Source organism: Papio anubis, chromosome 8 (genome assembly GCF_008728515.1).
Source record: "Papio anubis isolate 15944 chromosome 8, Panubis1.0, whole genome shotgun sequence".
NCBI classification, from domain to species: domain Eukaryota; kingdom Metazoa; phylum Chordata; class Mammalia; order Primates; family Cercopithecidae; genus Papio; species Papio anubis.
This window is the reverse complement of record NC_044983.1, coordinates 135519160-135535324: the sequence shown is the minus strand read 5'-3', so window position 1 is coordinate 135535324 and position 16165 is coordinate 135519160. Positions and strand designations below refer to the sequence as shown.

The 16165-nt window shown below is 48.1% G+C and overlaps 1 protein-coding gene and 1 long non-coding RNA gene across 6 annotated transcripts in view; both read left to right on the top strand.

Annotated features, from left to right (window-relative positions):
- TRAPPC9 (trafficking protein particle complex 9) overlaps window positions 1-16165 on the top strand; it is a 713063-nt gene that overhangs the window by 97464 nt on the left and 599434 nt on the right. The gene's annotated exons all lie outside the window — the stretch shown is intronic.
- LOC103887185 lies at window positions 5471-6697 on the top strand. Its single transcript, XR_651180.4, has 2 exons — window positions 5471-6548; window positions 6660-6697. It is a non-coding gene; the product is annotated as an uncharacterized LOC103887185 (long non-coding RNA).

Below are 16165 nucleotides of genomic sequence, written 5' to 3'. Positions count from 1 at the left end.
TTCACAGATAACTAACATTTCTACATTTTGCCGAGTTGAAATAAAGTATGGAATAGAAGAGCAGCCAGGCACAGAAAACACATGACCCCAGGGCTGAGGAGGGTCTTTCTAGCCTTCTTGTAATTTGTGAAACTAGACTGGTGACATGCATTGAAGACAGCATCATCTGGGGACTTCTGCTCCATGTGTACTCTCCAGTATGTGCTAAAGATTGAACCTACAAGATACATTATGAGGGCAAGTATTTACACAGAAAGGCTCTGAGTTCCCCAAGACTTTGGTCATTTTTTACAAGATGAAGTATTACCTTGATGATTTGTCGAATCTTCTTAGGAACCGTGACTGTGTTGCTTTTCTGATCGTGGTACAGGGCATCTTTGTTGAGGCTTCCCGTGTGTGTGGGCACAGAGCTTCCATGGCATTCCAGCAGTAGATTAATGGAGCTGTCATCCTCTGAAGCCTCATGGGTTGTGCGTGCAAACCTGGTCCTGTGAACTGCACAGGAGTCTCTTAAAAGGGCAGAGGGATTCCTTCCTTTGTGAAAGGTTTAGAATGGCACATATTTGTAATTTCCAGCCTCATTTTTTGCCACTCTCACATTCACCCTGTATTTGGCCGTACTAAATTGCTGACAGTTCTCCAAATACAACAGCATTGGTATTCTGCTGTCTTTGTATATGCTGTTTCCATTACTGTTACATTGTCCAGGAATTCATCCCGGCCATGACTGCAGTGCCCCCTCTGGCAGCTTCCCATGCCCTGAACCTGCCTCTGTCGGAGCCTCCAGCATGCTGGGCTGTGGAGTTGCTGGTTTGTTTCCCCACCCAGCAAGCCTCTAAGCTCCTCAAAGACACGAACTGTCATGTGTATCTGGAGCAGCACCTGGTAGCTTACAGGTCCTTAAATGCCGGCTGAATGAATGATGTCTTCTGTCTCTTTCAACCCACCTTCTGCTATGCTACCAAATGGATATTTCTTCTAATTGGCGATTTTAAAGATCCTGCTGTGGCCTTTGATCAGGCTTTTGAGCGGTGTTTGGCAAACGGTGGCCTACGGACCACGTCTGGCCCGCTGCCTGATGTTCATCCTTGCATTGGCTGTTTCAGGATGAGTTTATAGTTACTGACACCAATTCCTGTGGAAAATGGAAAAGACTCGTGGCTTTCACATCAAATAGCTAAAAAAGGGAACAAGGGGAAAAATTAGCTAGGTAAACTGTTTCAGAGACTGAGATCAAAAGCCCCAGGTAAGCGAGTAAGGTTCAGCCATATGTTGGCTCTGCTACTGTGAGTGAAGTGTGGTTTAAAAATGCATACTATATCAATGCCTACGAAAAGAAGGGGAAAAAAAGAAAAAATGCATACTATAAATATGTCATATTAATGCTACTGTGAAAAGACTGAGGAGTGACAAAAGGGGGGTCCCATGAGATGGGAGGGGTCCAGTGAATGAACCTGTGTTAAGGATGTGCCTTATTTCACAGCATTTCTGCTGCTGGAATGACTTGACCAGGTTAGGATGGCAGGGAGTGTGATGTTCTCATGCTAGAGTACAGATGGTTTGCATTGCACATGCTTTCTTGGGCTTGGTCTTGTTGGGATCTGAAGGCTGTTGGTTTGCCTGTTCTACTGTAGTCCAGGGTCTTTCTGGAGGCCTCTGGCTAGATGGTGTTTTCTTGAAAACCCTCTCTGTATCTTGGTTTTTGCATCTACCTGCGGGATTGTTTTAAGGATTGGAGGTGACACACTTGAAGTACCTAACAATGTCTGCTGCCAAGAAGTGCTTAGTAAATATCATAAGATGGCACTGTTTTCTTTCTGGGGGACCTGGACACCAGCTCCTTGGTCAGACGTTAGTGGTTCTTTTGCTCAAGGTTACCTTAAGAAGACTTGGAGAGGGAAATAGGGAACAGCAGAATCACCCCAAAGGGCTGTCGTATGTGGATGCGATTCTTTTCCAAGATGTGCTGCTGTTATCATTTGTATTATAATATCATCATTAACCATAGCACTGCTCTGACTGGCCTGGGGAAGGGGTGAGTGGGAGGTGGAAACAGAGGAGGAGGAGCAAGGGGAAGGAAAGGATGGTGCTACTGAGAGGTGTTCTTCCAGGCAGGGAACGGCGGCCCGTGTAACCGGGGCTTCAGTGCGTGCTCTTTCCACTGCGTTTAATGCTCAGCCCAGTCCTAAGGTGTTGGGAAGGTGGCCTTTCCACCTCGCCATTGAAAGCGTAGATCAAGATTAGGCTGCCAGTTCCTTGTTCAGCGGAAGCAGTATAGAATCCCAGGTCTCATAGTATCCAAGACGAATCTGACTTACTGTTAGACCTTGAGGTTGTTTAAGCATCTTAAACTTCCGAAACAACTGTCGCTATAAAGTGCCTCTCTCCCCATAGCTGCTGTCATGCTTTGCCTACAAGAAACGAAAGCCTTACTAAAATAAACGCAGTTTTTGAGAGCTAACTCATATGCCATACAATTTATCCATCTAAGGTATGTGAGAATACTCACAGGGCTGTGCAGCCACACCACAAGTGAACTACTCATCCATGTTGTGGCATGGCTGATCCTTTAAAATGCAATGCCAAGTGAAGGAAGCCAGGCTCTGAATTCCACACACACGTTGTATGATCCCAATGATTTGAAATGACCAAAATAGACTATAGGGACAGAATGGATTAGTCTTTCTTAGGACTGGGGGAATGGGGGACTTGGTGGGGGCGATGGCTAAAGTGTATGGAGTTGAGGCGGTGAAGATATTCCAGTGGTACATTGTGGTGACTGTTGCACGACTGTGGTATATCCTCAAAACCATTGAATTGCACCCTTTAATGGGCCAACTACTATGCAAATTATACTTCAATAAAGCTGTTACAAACGTTTTTAAGAGTCTCTAGAAGACCTCTCTGTCTCATTGGCTAGAACCGGATTGTGTGGTCATGCCAACCCACTGTAAGTGTGATGGGAAGCACAGTCATCCCTGAGTATTGGCGGGGGGCATTGGCTCCAGGCTCTCTCTTGGATACCAAAACCTAGGGATACTCAAGTCCCTGATATAAAATGGCATAGTATTTGCATATAACTTATACACATCCTCCCCCATCGTTTGTTTATTTATTTATTTTTATTTTTAGCAGAGATGAGGTCTCGCCATGTTGCTCAGGCTGGTCTCGTCCTCCTGGGCTGAAGCAATTCTCCTGCCTTGGGCTCCCGAAGTGTTGAGAGTACAGGCGTGAGCCACCGCACCCAGCCTCCTATATGGTCTAAGCTATCTCTAGATCACTTGTAGCACTTCATATGATGTAAACGCTACCTACATAAATCATTATTCTCCTGTATTGTTTAGGGAAAGGAAAAAAAAAACTATACACGTTCAGCACAGATGCAATTTTTTTCCCCAAATATTTTCAGTCCTCGGTTGGTTGAATCAATGGGCACAGTAACACGGCTAGGAAGGGCCAAATGGATTTGGCTGTTTTTGTCTCTAAGGGCAGGCAGCGTGGGGAGCTGGAGGGGTACGGGGAGAATGGCAGCACCGTCAGGTACCAGCGTGGGCCTGTGTCTCTTGTCCATTGTCACCTCTCCTTCCTTGTCCTTTACCAGACTACCCATGCAGCTGTTCTGGCCCAGCCCTGGAATCACCTTTTCTGCCATCCTCTACTCAATGCACCTTGAATGCGTCGAGAGGCCCAGCCAGCCTGCTTCCGCTTTCTCACCCTGACTGCCTTTGTTCTATTTAATTTGCCATCATCTCCTCTCTGGAGCCTCCTGCCCCTCTCCCTGGCTCCACTCCGGCCTCCCGTTGCTTCATTCTCCGGACACCCGTTTAAACTGCAACTCAGATCGTATTTTGTTACTCCTGTAATAAAACCCAGGACTCATGGTGGCCTGCAGGTTCTGCCCCTGGCCCTGCCCTCTCTCCCACCTTGTCCCTTACTTTCTCATCCGCTCCCGGTTCCAGTTCGTTTGGCTTCCTTAATTAATGCCTACGTGCCAAGCCTCTTCCACCCCAGAGCTCCACATGCCTGTTCCTGGCGATCTGGAATGGTGCACTTCTCCATGAGGTCTCACCTCCAGTACCGTCTTCCCCGGGAGACCGCCCTGACCCCCGGCTCTTCTGCATCATACCCAGTGCTTTGCGTTTCCCAGTCTTAACATGAGAGGCTAGCAGACCTCATCTGCCTTGTCCTGGGATGGCCTGGAACACAGTAGGTGTGAAGAAATACCGTTAAATGGATGGACAACCTCCCTTTGATATTTACCTGCACACTGCTTTGCCACTGTCCCTGTCACATTGCGATGGCCGTTTAGGAGAAGTCTAAATGTCACTTCCTCATCTGGTTTGCTAATGGGACTTGCCTGGGGTGGGCACTGATGATTGCACCTTGCAGGTCGCTCATCTTGTCATGGGCTGCTTGTCTCTATCAAAGTCACCTTGATGGAGGGTGGAAGTGGCAGCAGACGTCGCTGAATACAGGAGACCAAAATAATCACTGCAATTATTTTGAAAGAAGGCAAAGTTTGTTCTTTCAGAAAATGTTGTTTTCAGAGCAGAATTCAGCATCTCTGCTTCTAAACCTTAGTGGGCGTGTTTGCTGGAAAGGGACGTCTTCCTAACCAAGGCTGCCGCAGATCCCACTGTTCCCTCAAAAGGTGCTCCTTGACTTTGTGGCAGAGGGAACCAGTTATGTTAGATGACTGTAAAGACATTTTCCGAAAAGGAAGTTAAGGGAAGGATTACTTAGTCAGAGCGAGGCTTGGTTACTTAGAGGATGTAAATCATCTGCTGACCGTGTAGCTGAGTGAGAGTGAGGCATCGCTGAGCAGAGGTGGCTTCTGCAGCCTGACACTCTGTGCAGCCGTTGCCGGGCTACCTGGACATGGTGGCAGCCCGTTACCCTCATCAGGTCTTCTTCACCTTCCCCAGTTCCCACCCGTATTCTTGGCGCAGTGCTATGCTTTAAGGGGCACTGCTGGAAGGGGGCAGATGTTGACTTCACCAGGCCTGGTGTCTCATTAGAATGTTGCGGAACGGCCGCAAAGCCCATGGCACAGGGGCTTGTGCCCTCCTGTCCTCTCCGTGTTCCCCGCCCCCTCCTGCTGCCTCTTTTTCTCCCACCCCACTGGCTTCCCTGTGTGCAAACGTGCCGTAATTACCACAATGTGCAGCTCAGCTCAGCCAAGCCAAGCAGTCTTCCGCTCTGAAGCAGAGCCTCTGCCAGGGTCATCTGCCTTCCCTCACGCATCTTCTTCAGCCCTGCTGTGTGCCCTTCCCTCGTGCACCTTCTTCAGCCCTGCTGTGTGCCCTTCCCTCATCCACCTTCTTCAGCCCTGCTGTGTGCCCTTCCCTCGCGCGCCTCCTTCGGCCCACCTGTGTACCCTTCCCTTGCGCCCCCTTCGGCCCCCTTGTGTTCCCTTCCCTCGCGCGTCCCCTTTAGCCCCCCTGCTTGCCCTTCCCTCACGTGCCCTCTTCAGCCCCCCTGCTTGCCCTTCCCTCGTGCGCCCCCTTCGGCCCCCTCTGCCGGACTTCCCTCTCCTCTCCCTTGCCAAGGTCACCAGTTTCCAAAGCAGGAGTCATTTCCTGTCCTTTTTCTCTCTGTCGACAGTGTCCTCTCAGTCCAGCGCTTCCTCTACGTGGTGCTTTTTTCCTTTCCCCAGCTCCTCCTGGAGCTTCCCCACTTCTGATGCCCATGTGCTGGGCACTTGCGTCAGGGCTTGGTTCTGGGTCCGCTTGTCTCTTTGCTCCCGGTGTCTGGTGATTCCCCTCAGACCATGCCTTTAGATGCCATTTACAATGTACACTTTAGCTTTCTGGCATGTTCACAGATACGTGCACCTATCACCACAGTCAGTTTTAGAACATTTTTATCACCTCCAAAGGAAGCCCCGCACCCTACCACTAGCTAGAGGCACACGTTGGCAGTCACATATCGTTGAAAGCATTAATAATACATACTTTTCTTTTGTTCCCTTTCTTGCTTGCTTTCCAGGTTGTTTTTGGTACTGTTGCTAACACTGTGGTGAACATCTCTAGGCCTTTGGCTTTTTTTAGCAGGAGAGAGTTTTCATCAGGAGGGGGCCTCCTGGGTCAGCCTTTTTGGGTGTTGTGATTGCTGCTGAGACACTGCGGATGCGGCCACAGCAGGGCTGCTAATTCAGTGTGTGCAGGACGCTGCCTTCCTCTTCTAATTTGCATTTTCTTGGTGACTTGCAAGGTTGGATTTTTTTCGGCAGGTTTGTTTGTTGTATCTCTTTTATGTGAAGTTCTTTTCCAGTCTTCTGATTGCTTCCTCCTTCCTGCTCATTTGACTATCACTGAAACTTAGTTGACTATCACTGAAACTTCAGTATCACTGAAGCTTGGTTTGGTGGGGCAGATGGTGTCCTGCCATTGTGCTTTGTGATGTGAATGAAGTGGTCTGCCCATAGTCACCCAGTTATCCAGTCAGCTGTGAGTGGCAGAGCAGCAGGACCCCTGGCCTCCCAGCACCTCAGAAAGGGGGAAACACTTGCCATGACACCTTTGACTGATATTTTGTTTAGTTGTCATGTGAGTGAATACCCTTCTTAGAGCTGCTGGACTTGCTGATGGCAAATTCTTCGCCCAGTGCTCCTGGCCCCTGGTGGTGGGGTGATGATATATGTTTATGTTTTTTTGAAGGAAAAGACTCCCATTGAACACTGAACCTGGAACAATTTCAAAACAGCCTTTGACTAGAGGACTTAAGGAAAAGGAAGAAGTACCACCTTGAAAATTATGAGAAAGCTGTAAAAATCACTGTATTCGTCATAGTTCTAGAGATATACATGTACACCATTAAAGAGAAATTATTCTGACACTTGTTAAAATGGTGAGGAGGATTTTACTTAAGACTACTACAGTAGGAGTCAACTCTATTGCAACAGAGGAGAGATTGAACTCAGCTCTGAATACAGGGCCAAGTGGGGCTTTATAGCCAGTGGGCAGAGTGAGGGGTCAGTGGGTGGAGAATTACTAAGAGGAGAGACATTAAGTGTAGGGGATTCTTGCCAAACTTGCCTAACAGGGAGGCCCAGGGTGACTTCCCAGGATTCTTGCCGAAACTGGGCTAGGCAGGCTGAGGACAGGGCTGAAGGATGAGGCCTCGTTGGAAAGAGGACTCACAGGAGCTTGTCTGAAGTTTGGTCAAGGAGAGAGTCTTTGTCAGTGCACACGTCTATACATATGCACACATAGATAGGATTTCTTGTGGGGGACCGGGCTATGCACTGTGGGAGCTGGCTACCCAGGCCTGTGAAGCATCATTTTGGTGTCTGCTGCTGGATCCCAAAGGCCTCAGGCAGGCAGGTGGCTGGGAAGGGAAGGCAGATGTGAAGGGAGGGAAGCAAGGGTAAGCCAGGAACTGTGGGGCTGAGCTGGACCCCAGAGGGATGGCCTGGAGCCCATGTCAGCGTCTCCCCACCTCCGAGCCTGCTGCTCTGATGGTGGGGGCTCCTGGAGGAGAGGCCGGTGCCTGCCCTTTGCGGCTGTGCTAAACATGCACGCCTGGCCCAGAGCTGGAGGAGCAGAGGAGCTATGGGTGGGATGCTGCCCGGCCCACCAGCGTGGGCGTGTGTCCTGCCCCGGGCCCCGGGACCGATGCTGCCCCCTGCCTCTGCCTCAGATCTCACACCAGGTGCCGACTCAGCTCTGCGGCAAGGCGCTGGAAAGTGTCATTCCAACTCAGCCGAGTGGATTCAGTGGTGAAGATTTTAATTTCTGGTGTGAATCTCAAGTCCACTCTTAGGAAGCAGGAGATAAATCCCCATCAAGAAGAAGCGTTCATTTTCTTTGCATCTCTCTCTAGCATATTTGATATTTGGTTGAAATTTTAACACCTGAACCAACTTTTTGTTTTGTTTTCTCTTTGGCAAGTCCGTCCTTACATGTTTAGTTAGATGGGTTAGACAGGGATACTAACAGTTCTCCTCCTCCCTCTTCCCATTTTGGATAGAAAAATACTGATCTGATATTATGTGAGGCTTTCTGAATGAGGTGAATTGGACAGTGAAAAGCATAAGAAAAAATAAAGTAACTAACTCCTTTAAAAATCTTGGTTTTTGCATGTAAAATTGCAGTGTTTAAGCTGAGCATTTAATTTTAGTAGACCCTCAGGACTCCAGAGGATGTCTTTTACGGGTTCTAGGAGTACTGTTTGGACAATCAGGGACAAGGAGGAGCTGGAAAATCTGCACAGGAGCAGCAGCTCTCTTTACTTCCTTTCTGCAGGTATTTGTGGATCATCTCGCTTAAGCTGGGTACTATGCGCAATCGCAGTGTGAGGGGCGCGCAGTTCCTTTGGGGATGGCCTGGAGAAACTGGCCGGGGAGATGGAGCAACTGGGAGAAGCCGAGGTTGGCTACTGCTTTCCATGCCCTCAACCTCCCCAGCCAATGCACTCCAGGCAGTTTCACGTGTTTCAGCTTCCTTAGGTAGAAGGCTCGGTTTCTATTTGGTGCCATCCTACCTTGGATGTCTGAGTATGGATTTGGAGGTGGCAGAGCTGGCTTTGAACGCTAGGATGTGTTTGTTTCCTTAACTCTTCCAGTCCTGTAAGCCCCTTTGGGTTGTCCCCTTGCATCTGCCCCACCCCCAGGGCTGTGTCCAGTCTTCCCTGCATCTTCAGCTGCTGCCCCTCGGTCTCCCGGGATGTCCACGGTGGCCACATCTCTGTGCGTCTCCATTCTGTCAGCGGCCCAAGCCCCAGGTGGTCCATCTCCAGGAGTCTCCACCCCAGCCCCATTTCCCGTCCCTCCCTACTCCCATGACCCCTTCCGTGGTGACTGCAGGAACTCGAGGTCTTTTGATAGCTGACTCCCGTATTTCCTCATCCTCTTCCTCCCCGAGTGTTCCCTTAACCTTCTTATATGGAGCGAGTGGCTCTTCAGCAGGGAGGTTTGGAAATGTGTGGGAGTGTTTCTGGCATAACTGTGACCAGGGCCTGTTGCCAGCATTTAGTCGGAAGGGACAGGGAAGTGAAATGCAAGTGTAGCCCAGTGCCAGGCAATAAATTACCGTCCCACTCACGATGCCATCCTAGCAATCCAGGGAGATGAAAACCAGCCCTTTCCTCGGCCTGCCTCCCCTGCTGTTCTCTCAAATGCATGCTGGTTTTTCTCCTCTGCCCCCAGGACCTCAGGGCCTAGAGATGGGGCAGGCATCATTTTCCATTGCTACTTCCAAACAGTCTTCTTCAGAACACTCCAGCTCTTTGGGAGGGTGTGCCATTAGGATTGATGGCTCCTGCCTTTCCTTGTGTTGTGGTCATTGCCAGGTGAGCTGGCTACTTCTCACTCACCGGGGGCTTCAGTCCCTGGCCTGTTGCAGGAAGTCAGAGACCCTGAGTGGAGGGACTGGCTGAAGCCGTGGCAGAAGAACATAAATTGTGAAGATTTCATAACATTTATTAGTTCCCAAAATTAATACTTTTATGATTTCTTACGCCTGTCTTTATTGCAGTCTCTGAACATAAATTGTGAAGATTTCATGGACATTTATTACTTCCCCAATTAATAATCTTAATAATTTCTTATGCCTGTCTTTAATCTCTTAATCCCATCATCTTTGTAAGCTGAGGATGTGTGTCACCTCAGGACCCTGTGATGATTGTGTTAACCATACAAATTGCTTGTAAAACGTGTGTTTGAACGATATGAAATCAGTGCACCCTGAAAAAGAACAGAATAACAGCGATTTTCAGGGAACAAGGAAAGGTAACCATAAGGTCTGACTGCCTGTGGGGTCGGGCAGAATAGAGCCATATTTTTCTTCTTTCAGAGAGCCTATAGATGACTGTGTGAGTAGGAGAAATATCGCTGAATTCTTTTCCCAGCAAGGAATATTAATAATGGATAACCCTGGGGAAGGAATGCATTCCTTGGGGTAGGTCTATAGACGGCTGCTCTGGGAGTGTCTGTCTTAAATGCGGTTGAGATAAGGACTGAAATATGCCCTAGTCTCCTGCAGTACCCTCAGGCTTACTAGGTTTGGGAAATTCCAGCCTGGTAAGTTCTAGTCAGACTGGTTCTCTGCTCTTGAACCCTGTTTCCTGTTAAGATGTTTACCAAGACAGTGTGTGCACAGCGGGACATGGACCTTCATCGGTAATTTTGCCTTGCCTTGTGATCTTTGTTGCCCTTTGAAATGTATGATCCTTGCGACCTATTCCCTGTTTGTACACCTCCTCCCCTTCTAAAATCCCTAATAAAAACTTGCTGGTTTTGTGGCTCGGGGTCACCACCACAGTCCTACCAATGTGTGATGACACCCCCAGAGGCCCAGCTGTAAAATTTCTTTGTACTCTTTCTCTTTATTTCTCAGACTGGCCAACACTTAGGGAAAATAGAACCTACGTTGAAATTTTGGGGGCTGGTTACCCCGATACTGGCCTGCTCTGTCCTCAGCACCTCCACCCCTGTTCTTTTCCTGGTGACTTTAGCACCCACACAGAGGACCTACTCAACCCTGCCTGCTCTCCCACCTCTGCACGTCCTGCTGGGGGATCTCACCTGGCCCTAGGGCTTCAGGAATGGTCTTTGCATTCACGGTGCCTGTACTTCTTCCTTCTGCGGTGCTGTAGGCCTGACTGTCTACCTGCCCACCCTGCCCACCCTGCCACCCATCTCAGCACAGGGTGCCCCTGCCAGCCCGCTGCTTGGGCAGAAACCTTGGCGCCATCGTGGCTTCCCTGCTGTCAGGCCCCACGTCTAGTACATCAGGAAGTCCTGGAGGCTTCACTGCCATAGCACATCCCAGGTATGAGCACGGCTTCGTAACATAGCACCTTTCTGCTTAAACCTCCCCAGTGGCTCCCAGGACACATATCAGGAAATGGAAGGAAAGCCAGGTTATTTTTGGAAGCTTCCCAGGTCCATCTGATGTTTCCTCCTCAGTTCTCCTTGCTCACCTCTCTCCAGTTTTCTGCACATTCACTCAGCACCCGCCAGGTTTGTCTGTTTCTGTGTCTTGGAGAAAACAAGCTTGATTTCTGGCTCTTGTCCGGGACCTTGCACTTGTGTTTTTCTGCATGAATAGCTTCCCCTGGGTCTCGGCATGGCTGCCGTTTCTGCACACCTCAGTTCTGAGCCAAACACCCACCCCTCTCTGCCTGGTGCTACCATCAGTCTCCCTCCTTGCTAGATGGAGGCTCCTTGAGGGCAGGCATGCTGCCATCCTGCACGGTCTCTGTGGCCTGGAGCACTGTGTGGCAGGGGCTCAGCAAATGTCTGTTGACTCCCTGTGCAGCAAGGGAAAGTCATGTAACTTCTCTCCACCTCATTTTCCCCATTTGGAAAAGGGGCACAAGAAGGACCCACCTCCTGGGGTGCATCTTCATTGGTTGCTTTAACAAAATACTGCAGACTAGGTGGCTTATAAATAAGGCACATTTACCTCTCATAGCTCTGGGGGCTGGAAGTTCAAGACCAGGGTGCCAGCAGATTCATGTCCTGTAGGGCCACTTCCTGGCTCAGAGACATGCCAGAAGGGGCGAGCGAGGGAGCTCTCTGGGGTCTCCTTTACAAGGGAACTCCTCCCATCACGAGAACCCTACTCACATGCCCTGATGACTCCTGCAAAGGCCCTGTCTCTTAATCCTGTCACGTTGGGAGTTAGGGTATAACATGAATTTGGGGGACACAGACCATAGCAGGGTGTATGTGAGGATTAAAGCTGGTTCCATTTCCATCATTCCCTCTGCTCTGTCTCTGCTTGGGAAGCTCAGACAGCTGTTAGTTCCTCTCTCCCTGTGCCCTCCACACTCAGCTGGGTGTGGATTTGGTTGTTCTGTGCAAGTAAGACTTAGTTCTCAGGGACAATGCTTACATTTTTAAAGAAAATCTTCAGAATTTACAATGCCAGTTCCAGGGCCCCACTCCTGTCAAGTCAGAATCTTTGGCCCAGGAGTCTGTGCTTGGCAGGGACCCTGGGGAGGCCAGGACAGGAGGTGTGTGCCGGGTCTGAGACACAGGCTTTGACAAGTGGAAATTATTAGTGAGGTATTTTTCACCAAGGCCTTCTCTAGGTCTTTGTCTTTTCTGAAAACCAGCCTCCCTTCTTTCCCCTCCTCACTGATCATTTGACTGGTTAGGAAGTGAAATGTACAGAGTCACCTTTGCTGCTTGTCACCCCCAGAGGGACTCTGCGTCCTGTCCTTTCGTGGCCCTGCCTCTGTGGGTGGCAGTATTTCCCAAGTCTGATTCACGACGTGACCCAGTGAGATTTCTCATGGCTTGTAAACTTACATGTTTGAAAAGTAGTGCAAAACAATGTATCACCTTTGGTTAAAGATTTAATGAAACACTTTTATTGAAAAGAAAAATGCTGAGGCTGATGTGCATGCCATGGGCTTCAGCCCAGCAGTCATCCTTGGAGAGTGAGGGTCGAGGCCGCAGCCCAGCACTGCCGGGCTCAGGACCACACAGGGCCAGAGCCACCCCTCCATTTCCTACCCCAAGCTGGCTTTTCACTTATGGGGAGTTTTCAATTGTGATGTGCTTTTCTGGTCATCTTTTATCATCCTGGATATTTTAATATATGTTCTTTATATTTTTTGAATTTCAGTAAATTCTAAAATAGTATTAAAACAAGAATGTATTATTTTTGCTGGATTTTGGAATTTTGCTAGATTTTGGCCATAATGATTGCAAGCTTCCTGTTATATAGATTAACAGACTGAAATATATGGGGTTCAGGTTGAAGGCCCTATATGTTGTATGTTGACGTCATGTGTTATATTTTGTTCCCATTGTGAAGTATCTGCAGACTTCACATTTGAGTTTTTGTCCCTTAGCTTAATATAGCAGAGCATAAAGAGCTAAAATACGAACTCTGGCTGAAAATGAATGGTGTGATTTTGTATAGCTAAGGCCATATATGTGTATACAAATATATATACACACACATATATGGCCTTAGCAATATATACATATAAACATATATAAAAAATATGTATTTCCTATTTTTCATTCCTGACATGCATTTCCCCCCTTGCATTTTTTTCTCCAGATGGCTTATGTGGTTTCTTTGGGAACTTTGATTTGATATATTTCATTTTTCATCTGGGCTGGGGAGAAGGGAAGGTATGCATATGCATTGTTGTGTTACAAGGAATCCCAGTGGGAGTTCGTCAGTAAAGGGGTATAATTTGTTTCCATTGCAATTTATGCAAATCCCTTTTGTTTGTTCAGAACTAGAGAGAAAGGATTGGATAAAACCCCAGCAGAAATGAAGGGAAGCTTTTCATGTACTTTTAGTTGTATGTTGAAGAGGTCATGGTATGTTCTACCATGTAGTAGAACATAATAAGTACCTGCTAATAAAATGCATGCTTGGTAGAGAAACCACACATGTAAAGTAGTGAAGTGAAGAAAAACGATCAGTAAGTCAAAATCCCAAATATATCAGTGGATTTACTAGTTATAGGAAAATGCTAATTTGCCAAGTTTTAGGTGAACCAAAATAGAACATCCCAGGGTGGTATCAAAAGGGACCTTCTGCAGCATCATGAAGGATCTTGTCTCTGGGACAACGTGGTTCCAAGTGGCATCCTCTCCCCAGCAGTGCAGTGCAATCCTGCTTTCCGTTTCCCTGTCCACCATCTACTGCACAGAGTGCCAAGACACCATTACTCAGGCTGGACTCTGCCACTTCTGGTCCGGAATATGGCAACTCATCCTGAGAGACCGCCCTGTCTTCCAGATCCGCCCTTTCTTTCCTGTCCTCCACCCACATGATAAAGCGATCTTTCTAAAGCTGGTGTTTATCTGCGGCAATCTTCTGCTGAAATAGTGTCAGAGGCCAAAGGCCCCACATGGTGTGCAGTGCTCTTTCAGTCTGGCCCAGGCCGTCTCTTTAGCTTGGCAGGGAGACTTAGCTGCTATTCCCAGAGCAGAGGCTCTGCACGCACGTACTGTGAGTTTCTTCTGGCTTTTCACTACCCAGAATGGAGCACCAGCCCCCTGCCCGTGCTCCCTGCCTCCCCCCAGCCCCTTTCCTTGACACCTCTTGGTAGAAGAAAATTTCTTTCTTTCCAAAGTTTCTTTTCCCCATGTGTATATAACCATGCTTATCACATTTGTGAACATGAGTTCTCTGAAAAGGACTTTAGAGGAGAGACTTTATTCCAGGGAATAGTTTACAAACTGAGGAGAACAGTGTTTGATGCAGTGAAGCCACCCATTCCAGAGAACAAAAGAAAGGTTTGAGCCGGGCGCGGTGGCTCAAGCCTGTAATCCCAGCACTTTGGGAGGCTGAAGCCCAGGCGGATCAAGTCAGGAGATGAGACCATCTGGCTAACCGCGGTGAAACCGTCTCTACTAAAATACAAAAAGTATGGCCCGAGTGAGGGTGGTGAGCCTGTAGTCCCAGCTTCTCAGGCTAGGGCGAGAGAATGGCGTGAACCAGGAATGGGCTTGCAGTGGCAGGCTGAGATCCCGTGCCGCTGCACTCAGCCTACAAATGACAGAGCTGGGCTGAAGTCTCAAAAAAAGAGTTTGTCTTTACAGAGAGAAAGTTCTGCCCAGGTTCCCACTCCAGTTCCTTACGTGCCAGAAGGTTTCAAACACTGAGTTCTGATTGGTTGTTGCAGGTCACAGTCTGTTGATGGCGTGAATGGGAACAGGCAGCTATGTAGACCCCTAAGTTAAGCAGACACGAGGGTTTGCCGGGAACTCAAGGTCTGTGTGTGACCTCTAGTCAGCAGATGACTGCTTGAGTCTAACTTGAATCTAGGTCCTGTTAGCCACTCAGGATGGATTCATCCTGTGGAGCTGGCTTTTTCAGGGTCTACACATTACTTTTTATATTTCATGTATATTAACTAGTTTTCATGTCTGTGGACTGAGGTGTGAGGCAGGATAGCTGGAATGTGGTCTTTTTGTTTTTTTAATCCCAGCCTAATCATAGAGGCTCAATGAATGCTTGATAAGCCCAATTGCCTTTTTTTCCTCGGCCATTGTTTCCTCCTCAGTAACATGAGGAGGAATACCTATCTTCCTGTGCTGTCAGAAGGATTAGAAATTATGTATATAAAGAACCTGTTCTCAACCTGTTCTCAACTGAGAACCTGTGCTCAATATATAGTAATTGTTGTTGCTTATGTGGATTTGTTCGTGACTTCCAAAGAGTGTTTCAACATATGCTGCTCTTAAAGAGTCTCACCGTTTTCTGTTTTGATGATGTATGCATATCATTCATGGGTATTTGAGATGCCGACTGTCCCTGAGCCTGGGCTACTGCGTGTGTAGGAAGGGGACGATGATGCTTTAATTCAGCAGAGGACAGCAGGGGCTGTGAACTTTGGGCTGAGGCAGAGCTGGGTTTGTATCCTGGCTCATGTACTTATCAAATGTGACCTTTAACAATTTACTGACTTTACCAAGCCTGTTTTCCAACTGCAGAATTAAGAAGGTTGTGCCTTGTTAGGTGGAGGATTTATCAGAAAGAGTGTGTCAGCTACCTGGCATCATGCCTGCCACAGTGGGAGCGCGACAGTGCTAGTGTCTTTGCTTACTTCACTCACTAGGCAGGTGGGCAGTTTCCCCGATGAGGCTGTACAGTTCTTTCTAACTTACAGACCTATATATTTTTACTTAGGTCTCTCAGTTAGAAAGAAAAGTTTCTATCTCTCTGGTGAAATGTTAGGCTTTCAGAGGGTATTATTGTAAGTTTTAGCAGCAGAGTAACCAACTAAAGTTACGAAAAGATTGTTTCTCTGCAGGATTTTCACAGCCAGGTGGGAACAGATGGGGGAACCTTTATTTTTGACTGTGTCTGACTCTGACTTTAATCTTTAACTGACCAATTTAGTTTAAAAAATGTTTATCTTGGCTGGGTACAGTGGCTCACGCCTGTAATCCCAGTACTTTGGGAGGCCAAGGCAGGCGGATCACCTGAGGTCAGGAGTTCGAGACCAGTCTGGCCAACATGGTGAAACCCCATCTCTATGAAATACAAAAAATTAGCCAGGTGTGGTGGTGCACGCCTATAATCCTAGCTACTCGGGAGGCTACGGCAGGAGAATCACTTGAACCTGGGAGGTGGAGGTTGAGTTGTAGTGAGCCAAGACTACACCATTGCACTCCAGCCTGGGAAACAAGAGTAAAACTCCGTTTCTGAAAAAAAAAAAAAAATTTATCTTAGTGGTATGT